The following is a 16,608-nucleotide window of genomic DNA, read 5'->3' on the forward strand; positions in this document are numbered from 1 at the left end:
ATACCTAATAAGTTAAACTACTATGAAGCCACTGTGGAAAACAGTATGGAGATTCCTCAAAAGACTAGGAATAGACTTACCATATGACCCAGGAATCCTGCTCCTGGGAATATATCCAGAAGGAATCCTATTTCAAAATGACACCTGCACCCCAATGTTCATAGCAGCACTACTGACAATAGCCAAGACATGGAAGCAACCTAAATGTCCATTGACAGATGTTTGGGTAAAGAAGATGTGGGGTACACACACATACACACACACACACACACACACACACACACACACACACACACACACACGAAGGAATATTACTCAGCCATAAAAAAGAATGAAATAATGCCATTTGCAGCAACATGGATGGATGGACCTGGCGATTATCATACTAACTGAAGTAAATCAGACAGAGAAAGAGAAATATATGATTTATTACTTGTATATGGAATCTTATAAAATGACACAAGTGAATTTATTTACAAAACACAAAGAGACTCACAACATAGAAAACAAACTTATGGTTACCAAAGAGGAAAGGGGGAAGGTATAAATTAAGAGTTAGGATTAGCATATACAAACTACTATACATAAAATAGATAAACAACAAGGTCCTATTGTATATAGCACAGGGGACTATACTCAATAGCTTGCAATAACCTATAATGAGAACGAATATGAAAAAGAATATGTGCGTGTGTGTGTGTGTAACTGAATCACTATGCTGTACACCAGACACTAGCACAACATTGTAAATCAATTACATTTCAATTAAAAAACATTTTTTTAAGTTAAATCATTAAATGTATCTAGCCTGATTAATAGTAAAAATTGTAGGGGAAAGAATATAGATCTGTTACTAGAACCACCTGAGTCTGGATCTCAGCCACATTAATAAAGAGCTGCTGACTCAGGGCACCTTATTCTGAGCCTTGCTTTCCTCCCTAGAAATGGGGATAATACCACCATCTTGCCATGTTCTTATATAAAGTGCTAACATGATGCTTGGTCTATGGTGGACACACAGCGCACGGTCCGTTTCCCCTCGCTGCACAGATCGTTTCAGCTTTCACCCCATTTCCCTTAATAGATTCATAGCTCTTAGAGAAAGGGCCTGAGACTCGCTTGCCTTCACAACCCTCAATACCCTCCACACCTAGCATGAGTAGACACACATTCTTCTTGAATATAAATATGAGCATTTGGCTTCAAATTCAGTTATGTATCATACAGAAAAATTACATTTCTGTTCTAGCCTCTCAGTTTCAAAGGGCTATTTTTAAATTCCCAGAGAGTAGCTAAGATTACCTATTATTAAAAAAATAGACTTTCCTCAAGTCTCAGGCCATCATGTTCAAATGATGTTCTAGGCCTCATCCATTCACAAAAACAGGTTTTCAGTGACATTTCTAATACTTTTTAATGTTGACTGAATTTTAAGCTCCATTTCTCTCCTAAAGTAATGGCATTTCAAGACACAGCTAAAAGAGGAGGGGCAGGCAGAGGGTCTAATGGGGAAAGCCAACATCTGATATATCCAATTTCTGACCTGTGGTTCAGCCAGCTCAAGGAAAATTTTGTTGATCTCCAGTGTCTTCCCTGAGCAATAAAATTAAGAGAGTTCACTCCCACATGGCCTCAACCAGGCTGAGGTAATTGTTACTGTTATGGCTTTAGCAATTTGAGTGGGAGAAGATGAGAATTCTGAGATTTATTTACTGCAAAGCGTCCCAAATATCTCATTAATCTGCTTTTCATTTAGCAAACTTTTTCTTCATTAAAAGTGCCATGCTCTGCTCTGCGGTTTATGACAAAGCAAAAATGTCTCTGGGAGGCAAAGCAGCAAAATGGAAAGAACATGGGCTCTGGAATGAGTTAGATCTGAGTTTCATTTCCAAGTGTGCTACTTACTTGTTCTGTGACTGTGGGCGGTTTTCCTTAGGCTGTTAGAACCCCAGCTTCCTCATCTGTAGAGAAGATGATTGGCCTGAGATCAGTCCTAGGACCTTGGGTGCTACATTTGTTTCCACTCTAAGGCTCAATGGTCATCTGCAAAATGAAGATCATAATACCAACTTCATGCACTCTGTAATAAGGATTTAAATGAGCAAATGTACGTAAACTGATCAGAACAGAGTCTGACACAGAGTAAGCACTACGTGTTTGATATCATCATCACCAACATCATCATTAAGGATTAAGTGACACTTAAAGGGTGCTTTGCACAGTGACTTGCATCTGGCATATAGTGTTAGGACAGGTAAATAGCTAGATATGAGCAGAGAAAGGGGCAGGGGGCATGGCATAGGCCGAATGGCAGGAAATCATACATCTTGTAAATAATCGGGGTCCTTGGGCAGATAAAGAAAAGCAGGAACCTCCTGACTGGCAGGAAACCACACATTTTGGGGTGACAAGGATCTGACAGGCACACAAAGAAAGATGGGAATAGGTGGGAATTTTTGGTGTCCGAATGTAACCTTTTGCTCATTATGCCCTCATTACAATAGAATTAGCCTTGCACATTAGACATACTCATCATGCACTGATGCCATGACTCTTCCAATCAAGTCTAAATAAGGACAAAATCCCTCTTCCCCCCAGCAAGGTGGAGCTGGGATGAAAATCAGGAAATACAATCCAAAACCCCTCCCTCCTCAATAAATATTCTGCCCATTCATTTTTACACCCCATGTATCCAACTTGCCAAAGAAACTCAGGGCAGCTACTCACCGGAGTCTGCTTGTTCTCCTCTTGAGAAAGTACTGTCACTTAATAAATCTTCCCTTTGCTTTCTTGACCTCCATATCTTGTCTCTGAATTCTTTCTGCAATAACATAAGAACCTACTCTCTAGTAACAATAGGAATTGGTCAATAAATGCACAGGAAAACATCTTCCCTCACAACTCGAAACTTTGCTGTGGGGTCTGAAGAAACTCCTTGGGTGGGAGGAGATTTTCAAAATTATATACTCAGAACTTGAGAGAAGGAGGGGTCATGGAGATCAAGCCTATTTACAAAGAAACTGATGGAGGCAGAGGGGGAGAGCTGGGATAGGAGGGAGAGAAGGGAGCCTCCCTGATCTGATGGGACAGTTGACAGAAAAGAAAGTTCCAGGTCTCCTGATATTCAGATTACTGCATTCTTTTTGCCACTGCATGCTGCCTTTTAAGTGTTGTCTTGGTTGAGAAATATCTTCCTATAAACAACGTTCAAATTGTCAAGTGACAGCTGATTTTCTTTAAGCCTTTAATACAGTGATAATAAAGAAAAGATGAGGACTCAGGACTCACGAAGATGCTGGGAACATAAAGGGAGAGGATGGCTCCCTGACAATATTCCTAGGGGTCCTGGTTCAGAGCAGGACCTCACCCAGGACAGTAAAACAGGGACAGGGCACCCAGATACTGGCTATCCACAAACCTAGGTCCAGCAAGCTCTGCCTCCCTTGGTTAATTTTAAATGCTGATTTTATATCCCAGTTTAGATTTGTTTTGTTTTGTAGGGACAGCATCACTGAGTTCCTGTTCCTTATTCCTTAGCCCTAGGAATGAGAGCCCTTTCCAGCTGATTTGGCATCACTCACCACCAGAGCGAGGTAGAATGCTCCTCTTCTGATTGGAAACATTAACTTTCCTTCAATGGGTCTCCTTCATTTCTTTCCCTTCAGTCAGGGAGACAGAGCTGACCTAAGGCATTTGCTTTTCAAAGCAGTTTTCACTTCAATAGCTGAGAAAAAAAAAATTCAATTAACCAGAGAAACAGAAGATAGACAGAACAGAAAATAGAAAGGAATAAAAATCAGCCCTAGGTTAAACACAAATATTGATATTTGGGGCCCCGTAAGCTTGAGTCTAGGTTCTATTTTATGCTGAGATTCTGGGCCCCCCTGGCAACTAATAAATATTTTCAAGGGGAGGACAAGGTGATGGTCCTTTTTTTTTTTTTAGAAGTATAGTCAGTTTACAATGTTGTATCAATTTCTAGTGTGAAGCATAATAGTTCAGTCATATATATACATACATATATTTGCTTTCATATTCTTTTTCATTATATGTTACTGTAAGATATTGAATATAGTTCCCTGTGCTATACAGTATAAACTTGCTGTTCCTCTATTTTACATATGCTAGTTAGTATCTGCAAATCTCGCACTCCAAATTTATCTCTTCCAATCCCCTTTCCTCCCTGATGGTCTTAATATAGTTGTTAATGTTCCCCAGATTTGTCCATGGCCTACCTACCCTCATGGACTCAATGCTAAAAAGAGAGGGCTGGACATTTAAAAATAAAGAGAAGGCGTACTAACAATCCTGCCTGCTTTGAGATCCACACATATCCCAAAAGGGAGAAGAAGATAGCACATCCCGCTTCTGCCTGACCCACATCAAGAACTCCAAGAAAGAAATCAGAGGCAGAGGCAAGAATGGTACCAGGGTAGGCTGCCAACTGAGAGCAAAATCTAGGTTCCCTCTGAGGGCAGCCAGCCTCCCAACGTGGGGGCTGAAGCAGGAAGAAAGGAAACGTATCACAGAACCCACAGGAGGCTGGCGGAACTGGCGCACACAGACTATCCCTGGGACTCCACTAGGGGCACATGGGGAGGACTTAGAGGTTTGTAATCACCTAAGAGATCGAAAGTTAAAAATATGGGTTATGACCATTGATGTGACCCCTTTTAAAACTCCAGGCTAGCACGGCCAGAGAAAATGGGCTGACACTGGTAATATCACCTCCTTCTGTTATTTCTCTACAATTTAATCCACACACAGTGTTATAACGAGGATCCCTAGTGGGCTGTATTCATCTAGACTCTCTTCTGATGCAGGTGTTTCCAGTAAAAGAAATATGAGTCTTGATTCTTAGAATTTAATTATGTGCTGCTTTTCATATATTAAAGTAATTCAAACTATTGTACCACTGAGGTATATGATTTGTGTTCCTTTTCTTATAAGTAGGATGGACTGATATGGAATCAGCCATTTTCTTCCTCAGGTTCTCTTGCAACTAATCACACATGTTGGAGAAAAAGCAGATCAGGGCGAAAGGCACAGTGTGTGTCCCTGAGAGAATTTTTCCGCAAAGCAGCACTATAATATAAAGAACTGTTAATCGGTTAAACAAGGAGGCCGTTAGACTGAGGGGGTTCTAATGCAGTAGCAGCTAGTGTAAACAAACCAAAGCCTAAGCCTGCAATGCCTCAAGGTTAAGAAACCAAAACCTAAGAACAACCAATCACAAAGAGCCAACTGGGCTTTCCCAAATAATGCAGCGCTTAAGCCAATCAGGTAATTCCCTTACTTTGTTCCCCAGCATCTTCTCTAGAGAAGTTCTCCTCCTACTTCCTGTAGGGGGAGCACTTCTAACCACTTCCCATTTAGTGCTGCTTGATTCGAATCAATTTTATGCCAAAATAAACTCTTAAAATTTGAATATGCCTCAGTTTATTTTTTAACAGAACTAAGCAACACTGTCTAGAATATTAAAAAAAAACCTCACTACTATTAGCTAGGGTATTAAAGTATTAGAGTATTAGCCTCATTCTGTCTGGGCCTCAGTTTCCTCGTGAATTAAAAAAAACTTTACACCTTAGATTTCATGTGTCTCCCCTTGGGGTGCTCGTGGGAGTCAAAAGAGATTATTTGAAATGTTTTCTAACCTGTAAAGAACTGTAAACATAAGGGGCTACCTAGTTCGTTGGAGTAATGGTCCTTTGTTCTCAGTTAAAATACCTGTTCCCCTAACTGATTTACAATTTATTAAGTTATAAAATGTAGCACTCCAGCTCACAATTCTCATGTAATGACAGGAAGTACAAAGGCAAAGAAAAAGACCAGATGGCCTCCCATCACAGTGGCTGGGCACTTTCAGCTCATATTGGAAATCTCCATATGATGTTACATTCTAATGTCCAATAATAAACTTTCTTTCAGAGAACAAAGAAAATGTGTGCCAATACTGAGTTGTTCTTGCCATTCTTATCTTAAATGCATGTGGGTGTCTTCTTAAGGCATTTTACAAATCAACATGCCACCAACCTAGTGAAATGTGGCCACACACCAAAAGTATGACTAAAGAGAAGCATCCATCTCCTGAAAAAAAACGAATGGCTTTTAGCAAACAGAATAAGAAAGAAATTAGAGTCCGTGGGTGGTGACAGCAGAAGACATGGGCCATCCATTGAAACCTCATTTTCTCTGAAATTTTATCTTAAAAGAGGCCCAACCTCCAAAAAGCCAGTTTCCATATTGCCTAGGGAAAATGATGTCAAAAAAATTTGAATATTTTTCAAATAACTTTCCTTAATGCCCTGTGCAACAGAGAAATCTCACAAGCCTGTAAATCTTAACAAAGCCATTGTTTCCAGCTCTAAACCCTGCCTTTGGGTTTGGCTTTCTCTCTTCCTTTCTGGATGAATAGCATTTTCAATCAAGCGGTTTTTCTTGTTACTCTGGGAACCAAGCTCATTTTGCACAAACATAAGTCTCATTTTCAGGCTCTCTGGCCTCCCCTTCCCTCTCTTATCACTACTCGAACATGAGTCATACATTTTAGGAACTTCATGGGGTAGGGGAGATGCTGTGCAGTGGGACAAATTGCTTTTGAAATCTTAGGAACTGGGTCACCTCGGAGAAGATACTTCAGCCCTGAGTCAGGATCTCACTGCAAACCACTGACAATAGTGACACTAGTAAGGATAAGACTGCACTCTGGGACGCCTCCTCTATGAATGCTCTACTGTCCTCTTTCCCCTCCCTTGGTAAGAACGGCCCACTCCCCACTTTTGCCCCCACTGAGGTGTGGACAAACTTCGATCACAACATTTCAGTCATTTAATTGCTTACATTTCTGGTCTACCCTTACCAGACTGAAGGCTTGGCAGGGCAGCACACCTGCCTTATTTATTTTAGGAACCCCCAAATCATGCTTGCCAATGATTGTTATGGAATAGGTTCAAAAGAAATGTCTGTTGAAGGATTAATTTGTTAATTGACTAGTTCACTGAATGAATGGCACAGATGAAAGCACCTAATAAACCTCCCATCACTAGGCAAATGTAAGTCATTATTCTGTGGAATTCCATAAATTAGCCTTGAACTTAAGGCAATTAGGCAATTCCTCAAAGTCAAGAGGTAATGAATCTTTTAAATGTTCTTATTTCATAGCATCCTTTGTTTTTGTTTGCTTATTTATTTAATCCAGACAGCGGCCAAGAATTTACACACCTTAAAATAATAACACACTAAAAGAAAAGTCCATGCAGCAGAAATATTGAGAAACATTTGCTGGTTAAATTAGCATTGCCCCTTACAGATGCAATGATGAAATAACATACTTTAAGTTCTTCCTTGGGTACAAACTGGTGTCCTGGTGAGACCATCAATGCAAACGCCAACACAAAACATTGAGGAAACTGTCCTCAGATGCCCGTTTTGTTTTCATCAGTTGCTCTCAGTGTGAGTAGTTACAGGAAGTAGCTGGATGTTTGGGGTTTTTTTTTTCCATTATTTAATTCATAACTATTGGACACCAGCTGCACATTGGCTAAGTACAAGAGATGTAATCAAGGATTTCAAGGTGGGATGTGGGTTGCCTGAAAGGGTCTCAACAAGATCACAAATACCATAACCAAACCAGTATGAAATGCCAGAAGACAAATACATAACTCCCTAGTGCAGTGGGTCTAAAGACAGAGAGAAATAACAAGCAGTTGGAGAAGATGAGAAAAGACTTCATGGAGGAGGTGGTAGATGTGATAAAAGTTGAGCTTTGACTCACAGACACAGTAAACAATCTTATGATTACCAGGGGAAAGGGGGTGAGAATGGATAGATAGGGAGCTCAAGATTTGTAAATATTAACTACTATACATAAAAATAGATAAAAAATAAATTTCTTCTGTATAGCACAGGGAATTACATTCAATATTCTATAATAATGAAAAAGAATATGAAAACAAATAAGTATGTATATGCATGACTGGGACATTAAGCTGTACACCAGAAACTGACACATTGTAACTGACTATATTTCAATTTAAAAAAAAAAAAGTTAAGCCTTGGACAAAATGTCAATCCACATAGGCAGGGAGGACAGTATGGGAGGATGGAGGAGAGTGGGGATGCTAGGGAGGCACGAGGCTACACAGAAGGGAGGGCCAGCTCCCATGGCTATTTTTAGTCTTCATTTCTAGAAGCTTCCATCCCATCTACTCCTGGTATGCTAATGTGACTCTGGTAATAACCAATTTGAGATTGGCTTTATTTAATGTGAAATAACATTGATATTATTACTGTAAGTCTCTCTCCCTTTTCACAGCAGCAGTAAATATTATCTTGAAGCTATGCACTAAATACTATACTTATATAATATCCCTAGAAATTTTATTAAAAATTGAAGTAGATTTGAAGTATATTGTAACTATATTTTAATTTTGATTGGAATTCAAAACAAATACTTCTTAGCCTTTTCTGAAAATGATCTGTGCTTAACACAGAAAAGCCTTTTAATTATTATAGCAAAACATCTTGCCAACTTCTTCATTTCATCCTGGCCGGATTCTGATCTCTAGCATTCGAATTAGCTTCTTTGGAATATTTTTAAGAGCTGAAAATGGACATGTATAACTGTAAAATATCAAATTCTAGAACCACCCCTTCAATCTGTAATAGAAATAAAGAATCATTATAATGGAATGTCTTCCAAACTAGAGTTCTGCAGGATATTAATAGATGTTTCATTAAAATATGAGAAATGTTAAAGGAACAAACATAATAAGTCAAAGCTTCTGTTTTGTTTTATCTATAACACTTCTTACAGTCATTAATATATTCTTGCAAGTTTTGACTCTCCAAAGAAGGGATATATGTTTCTACACTTATTTTATAGTTAATTTTTTAGCCACATTTCCAGAATGTTGTTTCAGAAAATACCAATCTGAGAAACACTTATCTAATGAATTACTCTAAATTAAAGATAATGTCACAAGTCACCTTGGGGAGGTCAGGTAACCTCAATAGAAATTTTCCTCTTCATCCAAAAAGGTCATGCTTAGCCAACAAAACAAAACACCCCAAAAAACCAGAATATCAATCTACAAACAAAACCAAAAAAAGTTACATGAATGATGTGGCAAGTGTCACTAATTAACTTAATTCTTTCAAGATGCCAAAACAAAAACTTTAATAATTGATTTCAAAGAAATATTGAGATTTTCCTGTAGTACAAAACATAGTTGATACGCTAGAAAACAGGTAGTCAGTTACCATATATTAGAAAAGCAGATACAGAAGCTGCTTCATACATGTTTCCTCGCTTGCCGAACATTTACCATTAGAATATCTAATTTAAAAGCTCCCAGAGGTACTTACTCAAGATTCATTATCCAAATCCAAAAACTTGCTTCAGCCACGCTGCACATGCCTGCCAGAGAAAGCATCAAGGTGGCACAAAAGCTGCAGGGAAAAGGGCCCTCTCACCTGTTCTCCAGACTTTGATCAAAATATTATGCATGATGACATCACCACCCTCACGTGACTAAGAGCAAAGTTGATGGAAAGAGTAGAATAGGAGAAAGGCCTGTGAAGAAAGCAGGTAGGTCTAAGAGGAGTGGGAAAGCCCATGAATTAGGAGAAAAGAGAGATGTGATGAGGTACATGAAGAGAAATGAGCTTGTGAAAGACACAAGCTTGTCCCTGCGCATGTCTCCATCATCCAGGTCTATGATTTTTTTCTACATATGAAAAACTTTTAAAGATATTTGAAATCACAATTGGTTCCGGAGAACTTCATCATGTTTTATAGGTATGTACCAGTGATGCAGCAACTTGGAGGAAAACGTTTTGTGTTTTTGAGTGGGCTAGAAATGCTTTACAATTTTCCCCTTTAAAATAATGGGGTATAGGCTACCACTGTTCAAAAATGTGACATCAAAAATATTTACTTAAAAAAAATTTGCTTAGCCATCAGCAGATGAATAGATAATGAAGTGGTATAGGTATACAGTGGAATACTGCTCAGCCATAAAAAAGAATGAAATTTTGCCATTTGCAGCAACATGGGAGTACTCAGAGGGCATTATGCTGAGTGAAATAAGTCAGACAGAAAAGGACAGATACTGTATGATACCACTGATGTGTAGAACCAAAAAAATACAATAAACTAATGAATAAAACAAAAAGGAGACAGACTAGCAGATAGAGAGAAAGGACTGGTTGTTGCCAGTGGGAAGAGGGAACTGAATAGAGAGTCCAGAAATGAACCTATACTTATATGGGCAATTATTCTACAACAAATGAGGCAAGAAAATGCAACGGGGAAAAGACAGCCTCTTTAATACATGGTGCAGGGAAAACTGGACAGCTACATGCAAAAGAATCAAACTGGACTACTTTCTCACACCGTATACAAAAATAAACTCAAAATGATTAGAAACCTAAATGTAAGACCTAAAACCATAAAACTCCTAGAAGAAAACATAGACAGTATGCTCTTTGACAGTGGTCTTAGCAATAATGTTTCGGTTATGTCTCCTCAGGCAAAGGAAACAAAGACAAAAATAAACAAATGGGACTACATCAGTCTAAAAAGCTTTTGCACAGCAAGGTAAACTATCAACAAAACAAAAAGACAGCCTACCGAATAGGAGAATATTTGCAAATGATATACCTTACAAGGGGTTAATATCCAAATATACAAAGAATTCATACAGCTCAACATCCAGAAAACAAACAACCCAATTAAAAAATGTGTAGAGGACCTGAACGTGCATTTTACCGAAGATTTCATGCAGATGGCCAACAGACACATGAAAAGATGCTCAGCATCACTAATCATCAGGGAAATGCAAATCAAAAACACAGTGATACCACCTCACACCTGTCAGAATGACTACTATTAAAAAGATAACAAATAACAAGTATCAGCAAGGGTGCAGAAAGGGAACCCTCATGCATCATTGGTGGGACTGTAAATTGGTGCAGCCACTATGGAAAACACTAGGTAGATCCTCAAAAAATTAAAAATAGAACCATACAATCCAGCAATGCCACTTCATAAGTTAAACAAGAAAATCAGTGTCATTACTTCATAGGGAGATTCCAGTTGATTAAAATATCGTTTACCCTATTTTCCAGATCTGGCTGTTAACATCTTTGTCTAGTCTCCAAATCAAGTCTACTCTTACCTGATGAAAATTTGTCACCACTGAGTCCATGTAATAAACTACAGGAAATTTTAAAAGAGGTTTTCAAAAATATTTTGAGCAAAGGCAGCATTGTTGAAGTAAATTTATAGACTCCTGAGGTGTCTAGTTGGAGAAAGTATAACCCTTTGTTTTGGCAGGTATTGAGTCACTTACTCGATGAACAGTTCAAATATATATTCAGGAAATCTTCCTTATCCAAATCTAAGTGAATAATTTTTTTAATTTAAAATTTTCTTTTAATTTTTATTTTTTGAATGAAAGATTCTTTAAATTCTACAGTGCTTCACAGTTTTCAAAAATTTCACAAATATGATTTCTTGTAATTCCATAGTAACCCCCTTTTTTATCCTCTACCCCTATGATGCCCCTCCCTATTCTACTAATTAGAAAAGATATATGCACTTCAATGTTTATTGCAGCATTATTTAAGATAGCCAAGATATGGAAGTAACCTAAATGTCCATAGATAGACAAATGGATAAAGATATGGTATACATATATACAATGGAATATTACTCAGCCACACAAAAAAAACTTGCCGTTTGTGACAACACGGATGGACCTGGAGGATATCATGCTAGGTGAAATTAGTCAGACAGAGAAAGACAAATACCACATGATCTCACTTATATGTAGAATCTAAAAACAAAACAAAATGAATACATACAGGAACAAGTGGGTGATTGCCAGAAGTAGGGGTGGGGAGGTGAACTACGTGTAGAAGATAAGAGGTACAAACCTACTGCTGTATGATAAATAAGTCACAGGAATATAATATACAGCATAAGGACTATGGTCAATAATATTATAATAACTTTGTATGCAGACAGCTGGTTACTAGAGTTATTATGGTGATCATTTTGTAAGGTATGCAAATGTCAAATCATTCTATAGCATACCTGAAACTAACATAATATCATACATCAATTTCAATTTAAAAAAAGACTTTCCTGAAATGAAAATAAAGTGAGGCAAAAACTACTTGTTGCCTACAGAATACCTATTCTCCTTTCTCAGTAGCAGAATTCAATTTTGCTGGGACCATAATAAGTTCATCTAAAACAAAAAATATTTCCCCACGTCCCTTGGGGTTGCTATAGTCATGCAACACCAGCTCTGGTCTAAGAAATGAAAGTAGTAAAATTTCCCAAAGGAAGAACAGAATCTGTTGATAGTGCTGCATCTTGCTGAAACACGAGCACAGTGCTGAGATGCTGGAGATGGGATCTCCAGTGTACAACCTCGAGTAGAATAGTAGGAAAGGCCAAGAGAAGAACTGCCAGGTGGGACCTCCAGGAAGCAGACACCGAGTCAGAGGTGTGCAATGCCGCGATTATTGGGAGAGTAAAGATAGAAAGTGTGGTTCTGGGAAGGAATGGTCCACAAAAGCCTTTAGATTTTCTGATTTGAAAATCTGATCACACTTAGGAAAGGAAAAGGGGGAAGAAGGCAGTACTGGGCAAGCAGAACCCTGAACTAAGATGCAAATCTGACAAACTTTCAGCAAATACAACGGGAACCTCCAGAGCAGAGACTATTCGTTTGATGAGTCCTACATGGGACGGAAATGGCCTAATCTGCCGTCTTCAGTCGTGCCTTGGGGGCTGCCTGGGAAGAACATGGCTTTGGATCAAAAACTCAAGTGTATCCTGAAAGCACTGCATTTGGAGCCTCTCGAGACAGCAAATTCTTTCTTGAAGGAAGATCTAAGCAGTGGACCTGCATGGCCACCACTGCGGTGAAGGTCTCAGCCCCAACATCCTTAAGCTGTAATTTCTGCCAGCAACTCCCCATTTCTGGCTTCTCGTGTTGGGAAAATGAAGCCCCTAATTTATTTAGTCCCCTGTTTTGGGGTTTCGGTTCTCTGTGCTTCTATAAATTATCAACCCAGATTCCACTGGGCAAGTTCCTAGTTACCAGTAAATTAGGTGCCTAGGGAGACGCAGCCACCATTCCAGGGTATGAGCTCTCTATTCAATGAAACCACAGCCTGGGAGCAACGCTGTCACCAGGCAAATACGAGTTCTAGTTTCCCAGGGGAACTTGGTAGTGATAACAATGTGAATAATTGCTTGCAAAAACAGAAATAATAGGCTTAATGAGTGTCTGCTTAGAGGGCATTAGTTTGGGCTTTAGTGCAAGGACTTTTGTATAGCTACACACATTAGAGAAATTACTGTTTTCTTACTTCTGGACTCTTGACTGCATCATCAATGACTGAAATACTAGAAGTATGACTTTCAGATAGCCTTAGGAAGCACACTTTAATCTCACTGGACTTCAAATTCCCTCCTTACAAGTGAAGAAGCTGGATTATGTGCCACTGAATGTATAACAGGCAATTTAACACACAGAATGGGTGATGCAGGATTTTGAAGCGGACAGTTGAGCAGGGGATGATGCCATAACCCAGATATTAGCAGCAACAGGAAGCCAATACCACCTCCAGGCTGGAGAACAAACAGAAGAGGCAGTACTGCTGAAGCTCAAGATTGTCCATCAGCCAACAAAGCTGGAACCAGAGGACCTGTCCAGTGGGAACTGGAGCCAGGGGGGAAATTTATGTGCTGCCAGACAATCAGCCCAAGGCAGAGGGAGAAGGGAAAAGAATTTGGCTTCCACCTTTCCCTTCCCTCAACTTCCTTCCAGGCTCTTAGCAGGGCCTCCTTAGTTACTGGCTAAACTCAGTGAGAAGCCAGTAAACACAGGAGTTTGGTAACCCACAGCCTTCGTGGGTCAGCCCCTCCATGACAGAGAACACAGTAGCGGAAGGGCAAGAGAAGGAACTCAGGTTGAGCAAAGACCACCAGAGTCTAGACCAAAGGCATCCACATTTTTTCAGAAACAGGTCTCATGAAAATCAAAATGTAATTGGTTAACATTTGCAAATCTCAAACTCCCGAATTTATCCCTTCCCACTTCCTTTCCAAAGTAACCAAAATATTGTTTACTATGCCTGCGAGTCTGTTTTCGTTTTGTAGATGAGTTCACAGTGTCCTCTTTTTTCTTTTTTTTAAGGTATGTTCAATATCTTGTAGTAACCTTTAATGAAGAATATGGAAACAAATATTTGTGTGTGTGTATATATATATATATATATATATATACACACACACATGACTGGGACATTAGGCTGTACACCAGAAATTGACACATTGTAACTGACTATACTTTAATAAAAACAAATAAATAAATAAAATAAAATTCCTGCACCAAAAAAAATTAAATTAAAAACAAAACGTAATTGGGAGGAGTACTGGAAATGATGGGATAATGATAACTAGAGAAGATCCATGATTATCATATAAACATAGAACTTTACTCAGAAATAAGGCAAATCCATAAGTAAAACAAAAAGACAACCTATGTAATGGGAAAAAATTTTTGCAAATGAAACCGACAAAGGTTTGATCTCCAGAATATATAAGCAGCTCATACAACTCAATAAGAAAAAAATAAACAATCCAATCCAAAAATGGGCAGAAGACCTAAACAAGCAATTCTCCAAGGAAGACATAGAAATGATCAATAGACACATGAAAAAAATGCTCAATATCACTAATTATCAGAGAAATGCAAATCAAAACTACAATGAGGTATCACCTCACACCAGTCAGAATGGCCATCATTCAAAAATCCACAAATGACAAATGCTGGAGAGGCTGTGGAGAAAGGGGAACCCTCCTACACTGCTGGTGGGAATGCAGTTTGGTGTAGCCACTGTGGAAAACAGTGTGGAGATTCCTCAAAAGACTAGGAATAGACTTACCATATGACCCAGGAATCCTGCTCCTGGGCATACATCCAGAAGGAACCCTACTTCAAGATGACACCTGAACCCCAATGTTCATAGCAGCACTATTTACAATAGCCAAGACATGGAAACAGCCTAAATGTCCATCAACAGATGACTGGATAAAGAATAGGTGGTACATTTATACAATGGAATACTACTCACCATAAAACCAACAACATAACGCCATTTGCAGCAACATGGATGCTCCTGGAGAATGTCATTCTAAGTGAAGTAAGCCAGAAAGAGAAAGAAAAATACCATATGAGATAGCTCATATGTAGAACCTAAAAACAAACAAACAAACAAACAAACAAAGCATAAATACAAAACAGAAATAAACTCACAGACATAGAATATAAACTTGTGGTTGCCAAGGGGGTTGGGAGTGGGAAGAGATAGACTGGGATTTCAAAATTGTAGAATATATAAACAAGATTATACTGTATAGCACAGGGAAATATACACAAGATCTTATGGTAGCTCACAGAGAAAAAATATGACAATGAATATATATATATGTTCATGTATAACTGAAAAATTGTGCTGTACACTGGAATTTGACACAACATTGTAAAATGATTATAAATCAATAAAAATGTTAAAAAAAAGAAGGCAAATATATAACAAGGTATTATTCATACTCATGATCTCTTGACTCACGTGGGTCTGGTATCATTTCAGCTGAATTCAAATACTTCAAAATTACACAATTAATAAAAATCTTTTCCACCACACCTGCTAACATGACCCCTGGCAACTGCCACCAATTCAATATGAGCTAATTTGTGTTTGTACTCTCTTTTGGTCATTTTTTTAAATTAACCGATAGTTGCAGGCAGCCAGGACACAGAGGTTAGCTAGCTGCATTGCTTTGAGGACCTCTTCCTGGATGCTGGACCAAGACATTTCTCTAGGGTAAGAGAACCCTCCAGTGAGAGAAGGCTCCCAGAAGTTTCAAGGGAAGTGGTTTATCTGTCACATGGTCCTACCAACATTATCCTCCAGGCTGCGGGGCACTGATTCTTGGCTACAAAGTTCTTTAAACCTAGTTCTTACAGGCATGTAAATGATTCATAAAGGAGCTCAGAATGGCTGAGAACTTCCTGCAGCCATAAGCACTTAGCCCTTTTGGGGACCAGACTCCTAAAGTGAAATCTTTGGGTGTCAATTAGAGCTAAGCCAATAGTGAAACTCCTCCTGCCCTGGAACAACCCTCATTGAGTTTTGTTCTCTAGAAGCCTACTGGGCACTGTATGTCAGCCAACTCTGTCTGAAAAGGACACAGTTGAAGCCTACACTTGTGTTTCCCATGAGCATCATTTTTATGTGCCCCGCCCAAAAGCATATGAATTACAAATGATCCCCAGGGAGGAGGGAAATAGCTCAGTGGTAGAGTGCATGCCTAACATGCATCAAGTCCTGGATTCAATCCCCCCGTACCTCCATAAAAAACAAAAAAATGATCTGCATAAACATGAAGTCATGTTTTTCTCTAACAGCTCAAGGAAAGGGTATAATGCCAAGACTAAAAAGGCCCTGTTCCCATCCTCAGATTCCCCTCCACACCCAGAGCTCCAGCCCAAAGTAGTGCAATGACTGCCGCTCTAGGAG

At 38.9% G+C, this 16,608-nt stretch overlaps 1 protein-coding gene across 1 annotated transcript in view; it reads right to left on the reverse strand.

The window, feature by feature from the left end:
* FAM170A (family with sequence similarity 170 member A) overlaps positions 1-16,608 on the reverse strand; it is a 41,384-nt gene that overhangs the window by 16,401 nt on the left and 8,375 nt on the right. Inside the window, exons 2-5 of the mRNA XM_072950504.1 lie at positions 15,160-15,281; positions 3,582-3,724; positions 2,728-2,821; positions 1,906-2,043 (exon numbers count right to left, since the gene is read on the reverse strand). The gene's annotated coding sequence lies outside the window, so the exon portion shown is untranslated. The remainder of the gene's footprint in view (positions 1-1,905; positions 2,044-2,727; positions 2,822-3,581; positions 3,725-15,159; positions 15,282-16,608) is intronic.

This window comes from Vicugna pacos, chromosome 3 (genome assembly GCF_048564905.1).
Source record: "Vicugna pacos chromosome 3, VicPac4, whole genome shotgun sequence".
Classification (NCBI taxonomy): Eukaryota; Metazoa; Chordata; class Mammalia; order Artiodactyla; family Camelidae; genus Vicugna; species Vicugna pacos.